A 17,571-nucleotide genomic window follows, 5' to 3' on the forward strand; every position below is an offset into this window, starting at 1 on the left:
CGCAGAAATATCTCCTTGAACCCTAAATGTGTCCTTTTTCATACGGTCTGAGAAAATTATTAAAAAGGTAACAATGGTACTAAAAACAGAACTAATAATCATAAAGCTGGAGAAATCCATAGCCAATAGTGGTCACTTATTAATGAATGGAATTGCGTTACTTAGAACCAATGACCAAAAAAATTTTTGGTTGCCAAAAATGTATGGATTTTTTTACATAAAGAGGAAATTAAGGTAATAAAAATATAGAATAGTATTATTATGAAAAATATATTATTTTAATTTTGTAAATTAATAATCTTTTTTTTGGCATGTCAGTCCCAGGTGGGTGATGTGAGACACGCTGATGTTGAGGGTGAGGAGCAGGTTGTCCAAACAAGGTCATTCCTCAAGGATCTCGTACTTCTGGGTGCCCAGACCTCCTAAAGAGACATTCAGCATCAAGATCATCTGGGAATAGTTCTATCAGCTCTCCTCTAAAATGAAAAATAAAAAATACTCATGTGATTAAAAACACAAAAGTCATGAGGTGCACATTGAAATCCTTCCTCATTAACAAAACTCCAAATTGACTCCAAGCAGCTGCAAAAGCCCTGGAGACTTGAAGACAACTGGAAGAAGACAAGGTGCTCCTGAGGACTTTCTGTATTTCAATGATTCCCAGGGCGGATTTGGGGCTGAGTCCAGGAGCCTCAGGCACTGAGAGAAGGTTGAAGAAGCTGCTCCAGGAGGCAGAAGCAAAACTCCAAGTCCCTTGGAGCATCAGTGGCCCCACTGAGGGCAGGGAGTGCCAAAGGCTCCCCAGGGACTGGTGAGAGCAGATCCTTGAGGGCAGGATTGCAGGAGCCCGAGGCTGTGAGCAGGGAACTGCAATGCTGAGCAAGGCCTGGGCTGGGTGGAGGAAGCAGAAAGGCCAAGGCCTGAGCCCAGGCCTGGCCCAGCAGGGCCTGTCCCTCACGGGTGGCTCGGGGCTGTTGCTGGGGCAGTGGGATGGCAGGGGCAGCAAGGACAAATGTCATCAAGCTGCCAGCCCTGGCAGCCTCCTGAGGGAGGGCCGAGGCAGAAGCAAAGTGCAGCCCCTGCCAGGAAAGTTCCTTCTGTGGGGCTGCAGAGGCCCTGCCCGAGCCCAGGGCACAAAGGCCTGGGTGCCTCTGGCCCTGCCAGCCCTGCCCAGCCCTTGGCCATCTCTCCTGCAGGCTGTGCCCCCTGTGCGTGCTGCTCCTGTGCCCTGGCCGGCTGCACACGCCCATCTCGCTGTCCCCCCCAGCATTTCTCAGCCCAGCATTGCTGTGCCCTCCCTGGGCTCCCTGCACCCAGCGCTGCCGGCTCCTGGCACACAGAGCCATGGCCTGGCCCAGCCTCACGCTGGGACACCTCGGGCACCAACATTCTGCCCTGGGAGGGACTTTTCTGTTTCCTCACCTCCAGGCTGAGCCTTCCAGGCTGCACTTTGGGGAGGTTTCCTTCTCTTCCCACTCCACAGGAAAGCTCTGTCACCTGCTATTCACAAGCAGAGAAGGGCTGGTGGGAGATGTGGTGGTCAGAAGCTGCCTGGGCTACAGAGACCATGAAATAATAGTGTTTTCAATATTCTGTGAGAGAAAGAGGGGCATCTACAAAACTTCTATATTGGAATTATGAAGAGTAGACTGGCCTTTTCAGGATGAAGATTTGGGGATAACTGATTCAGGTACTGATATTTTTAAAGGAAGCAGCCCTTAAAAACCAAGGGATGGACGGGATCCAAGGGATACAAGAAGGATGGACACACTTCAAGAAATAAATCTTGAAGGAGGAGGAGCAGTCTGTCCCTCTGTGCCAAAAGTGAGCTAGCGAGGAAAAATGACTGGCCTGGCTGGGCATGGAGCTTTTCCAGGAACTCAAGGAAAAAAGAAGGTACATCACCTTTTGACCAAGGGGCAGGTAACTCAGGAAATATTAATGGATGTTGTTAGATCATGCAGAAAGAAAAGCAGAGAGGTGAAAGCTCAATTAGGACTTAACGTGACCAGTTCTGTGAATGATAACAAAAATTAGTTTCTCAATACATTAGTGGCTGTCCTGGGGTACAATGCAAAAATGTGTATTCTATCACCATCTGTTAAAATGTGGGAGGGGTGGTGATCCTTATCTCTGTGGGAGATATCCTCTGCTGATGTGCCATCTGATAAGATCGGGGATGATCATCGTTATCTATTCACAACCCATCCCTCCTCCAGAAGATATATTCTGTTAATGGGCCATTAAGTCCTATTGTGTGACTGATAAGATTACATCACCCCATTGGGAGATGCCCCAACCAGGGGCAGGAGCCAAGCCTTTCCTACCTAGATAAAAAACTGGGGTTTGGGACCCGAGGGAAAACCTTTCTACTGGATCCCAGGGGAAAGTCGGACCTTTTTTCCACATCATCGCTGGATCTTGGGAGGAAAACTGCACCTTCTACAGGAGCACTGCTTCAACAGAACCACATCTGTCATCCAGGAGGACTGCAGCCACCATTTATAGGGACTGCTACCAACACCCTGACTGACAGGGTGTCAGGTTGTATTTCTGACTGTGTTGGTGGTTGTTTCTTTTATATTATTGCATGTATTTTATTTTTTTTCTCTTTTCTCCTATTAAATTGTATTACTGACTTGGAGTCTCGCACTGGTTTTACTTTCAAACCAACACAGTGGCCAAAGTAGGAGTAAAGAGAAACTTTATTCCATCCTGGGGAGGATATGGTTAACAAAGATGAGGAAAAGGCTGAGGTACTCAACCCATACTTTGCCTGAGTTTTCAACCATAAGACAAGTTGTCCTCAGTACCAGTGTTCTCCTGGGCTGGTAGATAGGGACAGGGAGCAGAACAGACCCCTGTAATCCAGGAGGAAGCAGCTGGGAACCTGCTGAGCCACTCAGATGCTCACTGGTGTCTCTGGGAACAGATGGGATCCATCCTAGGGGGATGAGGGAGCTGCTGGATGAGCTCCCCAAGCTGCTCTCCATAATTTCTCATCAGTGCTGGCTCAGCAGGGAGGTGCCAGAGGACTGGAGGTTCCAATGTGAGCCCATGCCCAAGAAGGGCTGGAAGGAGGATGTGGGGAACTGCAGGCCTGTCAGCCTGACCTGGGTGCCTGGTGAGGTGATGGAACAGATCACCTTGAGTGCCATCACAGGGCACCTCCAGGATGGCTGAGGGATCAGAGCCAGCCAGCGTGGATTTCAATATCTGCATTGATGATCTGGATGGGGGCATTGAGTTCACCATCAGCAAATGTGCAGATGGCACCAAGCTGGGTGTGAGTGTGGATGTGCTGGAGGGTAGGAGGGCTCTGCAGAGGGACCTGGACAAGCTGGATCCAGGGCCCAAATCCAACAAGGTGAGGTTTAACCAGACCAAGTGCTGGGTCCTGAACTTTGGCCACAACAACCCCTGCAGGGCTACAGGCTGGGGACAGAGTGGCTGGACAGCAGCCAGGCAGAAAGGGACCTGGGGGCACTGATGGACAGCAGGCTGGACATGAGCCAGCAGTGTGCCCAGGTGGCCAAGAAGGCCAATGGCTCCTGGCCTGGATCAGGAATGGTGTGGCCAATAAGAGCAGAACAGTGATTGTTCCCCTGTGCTCAGCACTGGTTGGGCAGCACCTCGAGTGCTGTGTCCAGTTCTGGGCCCCTCAATTTAGGAGGGACATGGAGGGGCTGGAGAGTGTTCAGAGAAAGGCAACAAGGCTGGTGAGGGGTGTGGAACACAGGTCCTGTGAGGTGGGGCTGAGGGAGCTGGGGATATTTATCCTGGATAAAAGGAGGATTTGGGATGACCTTATGACTACAACTCCCTGAAAAGTGGTTGTAGTCAGGTGGGAGTTGGTCTCCTTCAGGCAACAATGACAGAATGAGAGGACACAGTTTTAAGCTGCGCCAAGAGAAATATAGGTTGGATATTAGGAAAGTATTTTTTACAGAAAGGGTGATGAAGTACTGGAATGATCTGCCCAGAGGGGTTGATGGAGTCACCATCTGGATGTGTTTAAAAACAGACTGGATATGGCACTCAGTGCCATGGTCTAGTTGAAGTGTTAAGGCAGGGATTGGACTTGATGATCTTGAAGGACTCTTCCAACCCAGTGATTCTGTGAATTCTCTGAGTCTGAATTCTGTGTATGTAATGGAATCACGGAGAATACTGTGACACAATATGATGTCATAGAATCAAGGGGCCATTGTGACACTGTGAGTCCTTGTGGGACCAAGGGACAGTTGTGGTACCTTGGAAATTGTGGCAACTGTGTCACCATGGAACCAAGGAGTCCATTCTGACACTACAGGACCCCATGGAGCTCAGGATTCATGTCACAGCATGGGACACATGGAACCAAGGGGCCATTGTGACACTGTGGGGCCACATGGAATTACGGAGACCTTTGTGACCCTGAAGGGCTTCATGGAATGAAGGCGCTGTTCTGACACTGTGTGCCCTCATGGGACCAAGGAGAGAACACTAAGGAACATAATGGAGTTGCTGCAAATGATACAACTTTAATTTTTTTAATGTAACTTCAGTCAGGATTTAGGTTCACCTTTGCCCAGGGGGAGGGGAATTGAAGTTTCTCTTCAAAAGACTCGGTTCACCAGGGTTGGATGAGGCCTGATGAGTTTAACATCTACAGATTGGGAGTAGCCAGAAGATACACAGGAGGTAAATGAACATTAATGAACATCACCCCCAGTGTGCTTGGAGACACCAGGTGTGGAAAAATATTGGTAAGAGAATCAAAGAATGAGGGCCTAATTGACATCAAAGGCAAAGGGATCAACAACCAACAGCCAATCAAAAGCTAAGAATTGTGTAATTTAAGATCAATGAACATTAATTTCTTTGAGTATTTTCTGTATAAGTATGTGAAAAACCTAGTAAAGAACCATGTGTGATGGAATGATTTTCACTGCACGACCCAGATATGTGTGGGTGGAATGATTTCTATTGCTGGCTACAATATTATCCCGGCCAGAAGAAAGTAATGCCTAAATCCTCTAACACTGAGAAGATGTTGTTGGAGGGTTTCTGTTTTTCATGCAGTTTCAGTGTCAGTCCCACTGAGGTCCATCACCAACACAGGCTCCTCCTGGACTCCTTGGAGGAGAGAATTGGAGGCCCTGATTGCCCAAAGCTCTCAGAGACTGAGAGGCAAAAGCAAAACCCAAAGTTCTCTGAAAAACCTGCAGTCCCTGGGAGCATGAAGGAGCCCCCAGGGCCATTCCTGACCAAGGCTCCCCAGGGACTCGTCCCAGCAGATCCCTGAGGCCACTGGGATGTGGGGGGATGCTGAGGGCAGGACAAGGGGTGCCAGTGGCCAGCCTTGCTGGGGCTGTGCCAGGAGGCCCCAGTGGCTCAGGACAAGGTGTCTCCTCCCAGCCCTTGGTGGCACAGACCCTGCTGTGCCCCAGGGCACCAAGACTTGGCTTCTCCTGGGCACTGCCAGCCCTGCCAGGGCCCTTGGCCATGTCCAGCCCAGCTTGTCCTGCACTGTCCCACAGCTGCTGCTGTGTCCCTGCAGGCTGCACACTCCCATCTCGCTGCCCCTGCCTCTGCCCTGCCATTGCCAGCCCTGCCCTGACCTCTGCCCACCCTCACCCTCTGTGCCTTGGGACACACACACATGCACTGAGCTCATCCTCCTCCTCCTGGCTGTTTCTCCTGCCACAGCACTGCCCTGGGAGGGTTCATTCCTCACTGGAGCTGCTGTGTTTGTACTGGTGCATTTGATAGCTCTGCTTCTGCCTCTCTGCCAATTCTGTCTTCAAAGAGATCTCCAAGGAAAAGATTCATTGAATGGTGGAATAACAGAGGTGGGAAGAGCCCCCCGAGACCCCTTGGCCTGGGTGTGGCTGGGATGGAGTTCCCTTTGGCCAGAGCAGCCTCTGCCCTGCTGTGCTTGGCTCTCGTGGCTGGAGTGGGTTTGGTCCCAGCCTGAGGCTTTGGCTGCTCCTGAGCAGGGCTGGCCCCACATGAGGCATCTCTGCAACCCCGAAACCAATGTCCTGGGGGTGGGCAAGCGTTCCTGGGGACACTGAGATGGGACAGCTGGGCTGGACTGACCCAAGGGATCTTCCATTCCATGGGATGTCCTGATCAGCAGGGGAATGAAGGTGACAAGAGGGTCTCTGGATTTGCTCTATTAGTACATTTGTCTCCCAAAGTAAACACTACATGTGCTGAATTTTGGTGCTGAATTCTTGTCTGCTCATGATTTTTCTTGATTCTGCATTTGGCCTTTGATTTTTACTTCCCCACCCCAACCATTAATCTCTTTTTATGCTGACCCACAATATTTTCACCTTATTTTCCCCTATTTTCTGAGTAAGGTGGGCCAGTGACAGAGACACCTGGCTGTCACTTGATCCCCAGAGGGGTTTAACCACAGTCATCTTGCCCAGCTCTGCTCTTATGGGCACCCCCAGCAATGTCAGGGCTCTGTCAGGTGCCCAGTCCTGAGCTGGGCTCATGCCCTGCTCACAGCCCCAGGGGTGTCCAGGGACACGAGTCCTTCCCTGGCACACACACACACACAGAGTTCATTGTAGCACGGGCAGGGGCTCCCTGGGCTCTGCTGCCACTGCCAGAGCCTGGCAGGGACCTCAGCCCTGTGGGTGTCACCCTGCTCTGCCCCTGCCCGAGGTGCCCCACGGCCGGAGGGATGGACACAGGGAGCTCTGGGCACAGGAGCTCATCCCAGCCCTGCATCCAGGGGTTGCCAGGGGATGTTACTCTCTGGGAACTCCAGGAACAGCTGCAGGTGTTTGTGTCACTGGGTTTGTGTCCCCTCACACACACACAGGATGTTCAGGGCTGTGCAATGTCCCTGCACTGCAAACACAGACTCCTGACCCGGTCACTTGATGTCCCTCCACGCAGAGAAGAACAACCTCTGTGCCCTGGGGTGAGAGGCCACTGCTGGGAGCGGCGCTGGCTTTGCAAGGGCACTGCTGGGACAGCCCCACCCTGAACACTGTCACACTTGTGCTGGTCACTGCTGCTCTCCTCTCCAGGGCGCTGTGTTGGGAACACCCTTGAGAGCAAACTGGGAAGGAGATTGAAGCTTTCATCCCTGCACTGGGGAGATGCCCTTGCATGATGGAAATGCTGCTGCAGAGCCCAGCTCTGTCCCAGCAGTGCCTATGGCCTGTCCCTGCCTGCAGTCCCTGGACAGTCACACAGCAGGACTGGGTATGAGCTGAGAGAGCCCTGAGGCCTTAAACCAGCCCAGGGGCTCTGAAGGGGAGTGTGGAAGTGAGGGATGGGGAGGTTGTGGAGCAGAAGCCCTGGGGCTGCCTGGCAGTGAGGAGCACTGGGATTCCCTTTCCATCCCAGTTCTGCCCAGAGGCAGTGACCCTGAAGCTCCAAAGATACCAGGGAGGAATAATGTCAGGGGAACACAGTACAGACAAAGATTATCCTGTGAAAAATTCTCAAAAATATAATACCTGTGCCAGCAGAAAATACACAGGACACAGTGTGGGCATTAATGAGTAACATCTTAAGAGCTATACAGGAGAATGAGAGTTTATTGCTTCTGAAAAGCTTTCATGATTATTTTCCTCAGGCCATCCTTGAGCTCCTGGCTCCTGAGACTGAAGATGAGGGGATTCAGAGTTGGAGGCACCACAGAGTACAGAACTGACAAGGACAGATCCAGGGATGGGGAGGTGATAGAGGGGGGCTTCAGGTAGGCAAATGTCCCTGTGCTGACAAACAGGGAGACCACAGCCAGGTGAGGGAGGCAGGTGGAAAAGGCTTTGTGCCGTCCCTGCTCAGAGGGGATCCTCAGCACAGCCCTGAAGATCTGCACATAGGAGAAAACCATGAACACAAAACATCCAGAAGTTAAACAGACACTAACAGCTAGAAGCCCAACTTCCCTGAGATTTGAGTGTGAGCAGGAGAGCTTGAGGATGTGTGGGATTTCACAGAAGAACTGGCCAAGGGCATTGCCGTGGCACAGGGGCAGGGAAAATGTATTGGCTGTGTGCAGCAGAGCATTGAGAAAGGCACTGGCCCAGGCAGCTGCTGCCATGTGGGCACAAGCTCTGCTGCCCAGGAGGGTCCCGTAGTGCAGGGGTTTGCAGATGGACACGTAGCGGTCGTAGCACATGATGGTCGGGAGGGAAAACTCTGCTGAAATGAAAAAGGCAAAGAAAAAGAGCTGAGCAGCACATCCAGCATAGGAGATGTGTCTGGTGTCCCAGAGGGAATTGTGCATGGCTTTGGGGACAGTGGTGCAGATGCAGCCCAGGTCGCTGAGGGCCAGGTTGAGCAGGAAGAAGAACATGGGGGTGTGCAGGTGGTGGCCGCAGGCTACGGCGCTGATGATGAGGCCGTTGGCCAGGAGGGCAGCCAGGGAGATGGCCAGGAAGAGGCAGAAGTGCAGGAGCTGCAGCTGCCACGTGTCTGCCAATGGCAGCAGGAGGAAGTGGCTGATGGAGCTGCTGTTGGACATTTCCTCACTCTGGGCATTGTGGGCTGTTAAAAGAACACATTGACAAGCTGAAACAGATTTCTTTGAGTCAATCCTGTGTGATTAAATTAGAAATCCTCTCTAAACTACTTATCTTCTGTGATAAATGTGATTCGTGCTAATTAAGTTGTAACTATATTAACAAAATTGTATTTAGATCAATAGAAGACAATTGTTACAGAGTGAGAAGGGGGAGATGGGTGAGACAGGATAAAAGACATCTTACAGATGTTGGGAGTCGAAGAAGGAGGTTGGAAGAAAGTCAGATAAGAATAGTAGAAGGACGGAGGTCTGATAAGCGGCATCTAGAAATACAGCTTCAACCTTGAAGCTGTCAAAAATGGAATGATCACAAGCATGGGACTTAATTAAAGTCATGTTATGGAAAACATCTGCTCAGTCACACAGGGCGCCTGCGCTACCTGCAGGTCACACCTCGGTCACTGATGAAGATGATGAGCCTTCATCAGAAATAAGACCCTCAAAGGGATGAGAGACCCCCTAACCCATTAGTAGAGCATGCGCCGTGCAGTATAGTTACGTAGATTTTAGGAATAGAAACAGGAGGAGCTTTCTAGAAACTTCTGTAGCCTACAGTATATAAGTGGGATTGTTAGCCTGGATGCTTTGATACGTGAGGAATGGCGAACCACTCCCCGTACCCCCGGTCGGAGGGGGGCCCCTCCCCGGTCGGTTTTGCTTATGCTTTATACGAACCTCAATTATACTAAATTACTTACTGCCAAATTTTGTATATTCTTAAATATATGCACTTTGATTGTTTCATCTCCAATACTTTGTCATCTCCAATACTTTGATTGTATTCATTTTGTTACTATTAAAAAATTACTATTAAATTTAATCTTGTTGCTTGATAAATTGAGAAAAATAGAACATCATTCATAACACTTCCAACCTCTTTCTTCGACTCCCAACATCTGGAAGATGTCCTGTGTCCTGTCTCACCCATCTCCCCCCTCACTCTGTAACAATTGTCTTCTATTCATCTAAATACAACTTTGTTAATATAGTTACAATTTAATTAGCACGAATCACATTTATCACACTGGGAACAGTGTTGGGAAGACTAGGGGACACTGAGGCATACTATGCATGACACTGGGGGGAACTGGAAGGGAATAGGAATGAACTCAAGTGTACAAGGAGGGCCTGGAGGGGCACTGGGGTTGTACTGGGCTGTCCTGGGGATGAACTGGGCTGTACTGGGAGGGACTGGAGGGGTTGAATGGGCTCCTCCCGCCTCTGCCCATCGTTGCCTGCAAACAATCAGCGCCGGAGATCGAGGCTTAGGGTTGCTGCCTGGTGTCAGCGCCATCTTTTCTTTTTGCCTATAACTCCCATCATGCCCCGCGGACCGATAGAACCCCATTGGAGCTGGGACTACAACGCCCGTCATGCCCCACGCCCCACAGAACCCCGGTATCCGTCCCCACATGTCCCTTAAGTGTCCCCCAGATTCTCCAGGATTCTGAAGTGCCTCCACAGCACCCATTCGGGACCCCCTAAAAGCATCCCCAGATCCCCTGAATGCTCCCAACACCACAGATTCCTGTTACAGTCATTTCTGGGAATTCATCTCCTCTCATCCCCGGCGGCTTCTGAGTTTCACATTACATAATCTGGTGCCTAAAACTCCTGCCCTTCCCTGCACCCTAAAGAGCCCGGTTAGAGCTCCCCAAGTTCCCCCAGAGTGCTCCCGAACCGTTCACGTTCTCTCCTGAGGACCTCAAATCGCAGTTCGGACGCAAAAGTGTCCCCGAAATGCCTTCCCGGGCCCCCAAACCCCAAGCTACCTAAGGGACTACAGCTCCCATCATGCTCCGCGGTACCCGTAGCGTGCCATTGCAGCCGTGACGTCATCTCCGGTCATGCCCCACCCCTCACTGAGACACTTTGGAGCTGCGCCTACAACTCCCATGGTGCTCCACAGCTCCTTTGAACCGTGTTATACCTGTGCCTACAACTCCCATGAATCCCCGCGGCCCAGAGAGCCCCGTTAGAGCCTCCCAAGTGGCCGCCCGGATCCCGAAGTGTCCATCAGAATCCCTCAGTGCCGCATCGAATTCCCACCCGGCTCCCCCAGAGTGGCCCCTTTTACCCTGTCTGAGAAAATGATTAAAAAAAACAGCACTAAAGAGGTAAAAATAGGACTTATAAACATAAAGAGGGAGGAATCAATACCCAATAGTGGTCAATTGACAAATTAATTAATGATGGGAATAGTGTTACTTAGAACCAATGAGCAAAATCTTTTTTGCTTGCTAAAAATGTATAGATTTTTTTACATAAATATAGAAGTAAGAAAAATATAGAACAGTATTAGTATAAACAAAAAACTATTACTAAAATTTTATTAATAGGTACCTTTTAATTCCAAGTAAAATTTAATAATTTTTATTTTAATGTTTTGACTCAGTCCCAGGTGGGCAATGTCTGACATGGTGAGGCTGGGGGTGAGGAGCAGGTTGTTCAAACAGGGTCAGGCTCACTCTTCTACACGCCCAGACCTCCTAAGGAGACATTCAGCATCAAGATCACCTGGCGAATGCTTCTATCACCTCTACAATGAACTGAAAAATAAAAAAATACTCAACTGAATAAAAACAAAAATCATGAGGTGCACTTCGAAATTTTCCTCCTTAACTGAACTCCAAACTGACTCCAAGCAGCTGCACAAGCCCTGCAGACTTGAAGACAATTGAAGGAAGACAAAGAGATCCTGAGAGCTTTCTGTATTTTAATCACCTCCACAGTGGATTTGGGGCTGAGCCCAGGAGCCTCAGGCACTGAGAGAAGGTTGAAGAAGCTGCTCCAGGAGTCAGGAGCAAAACTCCAAGTCCCTTGGAGCATCAGTGGCCCCACTGAGGGCAGGGAGTGCCAAAGGCTCCCCAGGGACTGGTGAGAGCAGATCCTTGAGGGCAGGATTGCAGGAGCCCGAGGCTGTGAGCAGGGAACTGCAATGCTGAGCAAGGCCTGGGCTGGGTGGAGGAAGCAGAAAGGCCAAGGCCTGAGCCCAGGCCTGGCCCAGCAGGGCCTGTCCCTCACGGGTGGCTCGGGGCTGTTGCTGGGGCAGTGGGATGGCAGGGGCAGCAAGGACAAATGTCATCAAGCTGCCAGCCCTGGCAGCCTCCTGAGGGAGGGCCGAGGCAGAAGCAAAGTGCAGCCCCTGCCAGGAAAGTTCCTTCTGTGGGGCTGCAGAGGCCCTGCCCGAGCCCAGGGCACAAAGGCCTGGGTGCCTCTGGCCCTGCCAGCCCTGCCCAGCCCTTGGCCATCTCTCCTGCAGGCTGTGCCCCCTGTGCGTGCTGCTCCTGTGCCCTGGCCGGCTGCACACGCCCATCTCGCTGTCCCCCCCAGCATTTCTCAGCCCAGCATTGCTGTGCCCTCCCTGGGCTCCCTGCACCCAGCGCTGCCGGCTCCTGGCACACAGAGCCATGGCCTGGCCCAGCCTCACGCTGGGACACCTCGGGCACCAACATTCCTATTTTAAAGGGTTTATTTTATTATTGTTTTTCTTTAGAGCAGAGGTGGTTCCAGCATTCTGTGGTTGATATTGATCCAAGATCTCTCCTCAGGAGGTCTGGCCTGCTCACAGAAGCTGTGCCTTGAGGTCTGACCCAGTGTGGGCAACCTTGCTCCACATTCCCCAACCCCTCCTGTCTGTCCTCACTCACCTGGGACCTGCTTTGCTTGGAGAACTGCTTGCACTCAGGAAATTGTTTGGTTTGGGGTTTTTTTAAGCAATCAAGAACTCCTTACTTTCTATATTGAAAACAGACACACTCCTCAGGTGTGTGCCAGGCCAAGGTACCACCAAGGAGTTTCCCCTTCCCCAAGGTGGAACCCTGCAAGGAAGGTTTGAGAGCTTTGCACTCCTTGGTTCCATGAGGCCTTGCAGGGTTCACAAAGGCCCCTTGGTTCCATGAGGTTCTGCACTGTCACAATGGAGATTTGGGTCCATGGGGCCCCACAGTGTCACAATGCTCTTTTTGGTTCCATGAGGCCTTGATCTGTCTCAATGGACTTTTGGTTCCATGAGGTTCATTGGTGTCACCATGGTCTCCTTGGTTCCAGGAGCCATCACAATGTCACAACAGACCCTTGGTTCCATGAGGTTCCTGCAGCAGGACTTCCCCTATGGCCCAGCAGAGCTCATCTCTTCTGTCCATCAGCTGGGGCCATCACTCAGGGCATCTTCCCCCTCTCAGGAATTGCTGAGATAACCCAGGCCCCACATCTGTCCTGTCCTGAGTTCTCTCTGGTGCCAGGGAGGTGGAATTCCCAGCTGACCATGAACATCTGGCCTTGAGAGCAGACTGAAGGGAGATGAGCCTTGAATTTCTGAGTGACACACACTTCACTTTACAAACTATAAAAGCTACACAGAACTTTCACCAAGCAGAAATCTTCTGCATAGTGCCTGCAAACAGGTAGGGCTTCTCCCCCAGGTCTGGATGCATCTTTGTGGTTCCTTTTGTGGGAGCTGAGTGAAAGGGCTCCATGTGTACTCCCTCATCAGTTTGGTGCTAAGTTACATTGACTCCTGATCTCTGCTATTCCTTCACTAGCTGTAATATAGGGAACTTTATTGTGCACGGTGTTTGTATCTACCTGGGCTTCTTTTGTTTATCCTGTGCAGTAAGTATTCCATTTAAAGTGTCTTGTCTGTTAATCTTGAGTCCATTCAGTAAATAATTCATTTTATAATAGACCTCATCAGCCATTCTCTTGTGAGCAAAAGCAATTTGGTGTGCAGGTCGCCTGAAACAGAGTTACTGCCAGAAACCTGAGCATAAGGCAGGACTTGTCTAAGCTTTCACTCCATTCTAAATATATTTCAATTAAAGATAAAAAGAGAGAATATATTTTTTTCTTAGGTTTATTTTCTTTTTTATACACTGATATCAGCAATCTCCAGTTGATATTAATTCCTGAAACCTTATAATGCAGTCTGACCAGAGATGAAAATCAAGACCCTTTATGGCTGACAATCAATCACACTCTGTCCCTACCCCCACTCCACCATTTCCCCCATCCAAGCCCTGGCACTCAGAGCAGCCTTGTGCAAATCTGAGCTCCCTCCCCTCCAGGCTGTGCCTGCAGCTTTCAGCTCCTTGGCACCAACTCCCACCTGCTTTCCTTGGAGAAGGAGCTGCCTGAGACACAGAGGGATGTTCATTTCTTGTCAGCAAATAAAATAAAGCCAGGCACAGCTCCATAAAAAACAGAAGTCCAGGCCAAGGAGTGCTGGGCAATGGAGTCACATCCAGGGGTGTCCCCAGGGCTCAGGATTGGGGCCAGGGCAGTGAAATCTCTTTCTTGCTGATGTGGACGAGGCCATGGAGGGCACCCTGAGTCAGTGTCCAGGTGAGGCCAAGCTGGGTGGGAGTGTGGCTGTGCTGCAGGGCAGGAAGCTCTGCAGAGGGATCTGGACAGGCTGGAGCCATGGGCCCAGGACAATTGGATGAGGTTCAGCAAGGCCAAGGGCTGGCTCCTGTCCTGGGCTCACAACCACCCCAAATCCCTGGCTCTGCCCTGCCCCTGATCCCCACAGCCTGTCCTGTTTCCTTCATCCCTGCATTGCCAGGGACTCTGTGGGACAAGGGAGCTCTGCTGTGGGGATGGAGGGAGGTGCAAGTGCCAGCACTGCAGTGGGAACCACAACTCATCAGGTTTGTGTCCTTTGGGGGTCAGCAACTGGTGAGACTCAGAGGCACAGAAGGTTTCTCTTCTTGGCCAACATAAAAAAAAAATTACCAATAATAAAATTCAATGAACTTCAAAATTCTTTCCTCAGCTCTGTGCAATGTCAAAGCAGTATCTGATGTATCCACCATGAACAAGGTATTTTCATACAGGAACAGTTTTAGACACAGACATTAGAAAGGGTGATTCTGTGATAGATGTAGACACAATTAAGATGTTGACTAATGTGGAATGACCAGAGAACAATGGGAGGAGGAAATCTGGGAGCAATGGCAAGGCCATAGGACCAGCTGGTCTAGGGAAGAGATGTCCTTAGACATGGCCATTTAAACAGGAGAGGTGGAAACACCCAAATGAAGAGGGACATGAAATTATAGACAGTATAGTGGTAACACAGGTACAGGGGAAGATCAGTATTTCTTGTCCTGCCATCAGTACACATCCAGGAAATTTCTCTTCTCTTCTGGTGGGAAATTTTGACATTTCTTAAAGTACTCAAATGCCCCAGCTAATGAGATGTGCTCGTGCACCTTGAAAGCTGCAGGTCCCCTACAGCCCCAGAGGGCTCCTGTCCCATAAATATCTGCTCCAGCCCATTCCAAAATCGAGAACAGCATTGTCCTGGGATCATCAGGGAGCTGAGATTGGAAGGGACCTCAGCAAGTCTGCAGCCAAACCTGTCAGAAACTGGGTCAGACCAAGTGGTTCAAGCTTTGATTTGGTGTGGATTGGAAAATCCCAAAGGCCAGGGATGGGGCAGCATCTCAGAACCTGTCTGAGCCCATGGGAACAAAGGTTTTCCACATGTCCTGTCTGATCTCCCCTCATTCCCCTTTCACCCATTGACTTTTGTCCCCTCCAGGCCCCCCAGTGCAGAGCCTGGCTCTGTGTTCTCCATCAGCTCCTGGGTGGCTCTGCCAGGCTGGCATGAGGAGCCCCTCAGCCTTCCCTGCTCCAGGCTGGACAAGCCCAGCTCCCTCAGCCTCTCCTCACAGCCAAAGGGCTCCAGCCCCACCTTGGAGGCCCTTCCCTCACCCTGCTCCATCTGCCAGACATCTTTCCTGCCCTGGGCAACCCAAACCAGGCCCCAGTGACCTGGATAATCCACGGCCTTGATGTCCTGGTCACACAGCCCTGGCCCCTTGTCCCCGTGTCAGGCTCTGGGGTTGATTTGTGGAACATCCTTGGGGGAGGCTGTGGCTCCAGGTGGAGCAGGGGGATCCCAGGGGACCCTGCTGGGCATGAACAGCATTGGACTTGTCTGGGGAAACTGTGAGGGGGGCCTGGGGCAGAGTGACCAACCCAGTGACCTCACACAGCTCTGCTGTGATGTCACAAAGCAGCCCAGTGATGTCACAGCCTGCTCTGTGATGTCATTGTCTGCTCTATGCCATAGCTGCTCAGTGACCTCACATAGCTCACTCTGTGACGTCATAGCCCACTCTGTGACCTCATGTTACCAGATGATAAATTGCCCACACAAGTGAGCTGACACAATCCTTATTCTCCAGAACCCTGGGCCTCTGGAAACTGCACAATGCCTGTTGTATAAGAAGGGGAACTGGAAGTTTGTAGCTGTTGGGGCTTTGGGGTTTGGGCCCCGAGCTGCCACAACGTGCCCGGATAAGATGTCCCACAAGGAACAGCCTTTCCTGGTGTCTCAGGCAGATTTCAGCCACGAGGTAGGAGGATGCAAGCAATGCCTGGAGTCCAGGCCTTCAGCCCATGTTGTGATTTGAGCCTTGCTTCCAAAGTACCTTTGGCCAGCAGAGGAAGGAGACCGAGGAAGCTGCAGGGAGATTCCACAGACACTTTATTTCTTCCACGAAGGGGTCCCAGGCAGCAATTCAATGGACAAGGTACTAACGGGGGCTTTTGTAGGGTCAGGGTGTCTTGAAAACAGACCAATTATTTAAGGGATTGTAAAACGGACCAACTACTTAGGGATTTTAGAGAAAAGGGACCAATTGCTAAGGGGATTGAAAATGGACCAATTATAGCACAGGGAGATAAAGTGAGGTTTGCAAAGGGGGGAAATATTTCTAGTATTAGTCATTCTAAGTAAGCAATTTCTTATCTAAGGGATAGCTTTGCAAGGAGGCTCTGTTAGGGTTTCTGCTCCTTCCACAGAAGTTCACCAGCTTCAATGTCCTGCCAACTCAGCCGGGCCGACTGGAACATTGGGGTCCACGACCACCAGGGACCACCACAGAGACCCCCAGGACAGAAGAACCCATGGGTAAAGAGGTGTTGGGAGTTGTTTCTTTCCTTCCCTCTCTGCCTGTGGAATTTTTTCCCACTGATATGCTAAGGATCACTGATGGCTAGGTCCTTGAGACTTAGAGATGGGGGAGGGAGAGACTCCCTGGTTTCTTTAGGAGTTTCTCTTGGAGGGCAGGGGTGGAGGGGGGGGAACAGTGCGAGATGAGAAGAGGGTAAAGGAGGGTGGGGGGCTGTTGCTGGCACTCGCTTGCTTTGGCCATTGGAGGAGGAAGGCCACTGGAAAACCTCACCCCGCCATCCCAATGCCAGGAGCTGCCTCTTCTGGTGTTGGACCCCACACCCCTGCTAGGACGCTCTCCTGCTTCAGTTTGCTATCTCCAAGCATCCTGTTGGGGCACTGGGACCAATAGTGCTCCAAGGATTCGTGAGCACAGCCTCTCCTCCACCCTTCCCATCTGGGACACGGCCAGACGACCATCACCCCAGTGCCCCTGCAGCTGTGCAGGATCTGCCCCTGTCCACCAGGAACCTGCCAGAGCTCACTGCCAACTGGGAGGGTAACTGCACCAGAGGGGAAAAGTCCCCGCAGCCACGAGAACAGAGAACTGTTACTGGGTTCCTGTTCTGTTTGTTGTTAATTTCATAGTTGTTATTTTGTTTTGCCTTGTTATATATATATTAGTGAAGAACTGTTATTCCTATCCCCATATCTTTGCCTGACAGCCCCTTCATTTCAAAATGATACTAATTCAGAGGGAGGGATTTACTTTCTCCATTTCAAGGGAAGGCCCTGCTTTCCCTAGTAGACAGCTGTCTTTCAAACCAGGACAGGGTGGTCAGTGGGAGGTGATCAGTGGCTGTGGTCAGTGGCAGTGTGGGCATTGGTGTCTGGGCAGTGGGTGTGGTCAGTGAAGGGGTGGTAAGTTGGTGTGGTCAGTGGCATGTGATCAGTCAGGGTACGGCCAGTTCGGTGCTCAGTCACTTTGTTCAGTTGAGTGGTCAGTGGATTGTGGTCAGGAGTGGTCAGTGGGTGTGGTCAGTGGGAGAATTCAGTGGGTTGTGGTCCGTGGGTGTGGTCAGTTGTGATATGATCAGTTGTGATATAATCAGCAATGGTCAGTTGC

General features: G+C 51.0%; 1 long non-coding RNA gene across 1 annotated transcript; it reads right to left on the reverse strand.

Moving 5' to 3' along the window:
- Positions 1–256: 256 nt before the first annotated feature.
- LOC148217379 (uncharacterized) lies at positions 257–1,586 on the reverse strand. Its single transcript, XR_015801074.1, has 2 exons — positions 1,423–1,586; positions 257–476 (listed from the first exon to the last, which is right to left on the reverse strand). It is a non-coding gene; the product is annotated as an uncharacterized LOC148217379 (long non-coding RNA).
- Between the last annotated feature and the right edge of the window lie 15,985 nt (positions 1,587–17,571).

The sequence above is a fragment of the Sturnus vulgaris genome, unplaced genomic scaffold (genome assembly GCF_052056855.1).
Source record: "Sturnus vulgaris isolate bStuVul1 unplaced genomic scaffold, bStuVul1.hap1 Scaffold_85, whole genome shotgun sequence".
NCBI lineage: Eukaryota > Metazoa > Chordata > Aves > Passeriformes > Sturnidae > Sturnus > Sturnus vulgaris.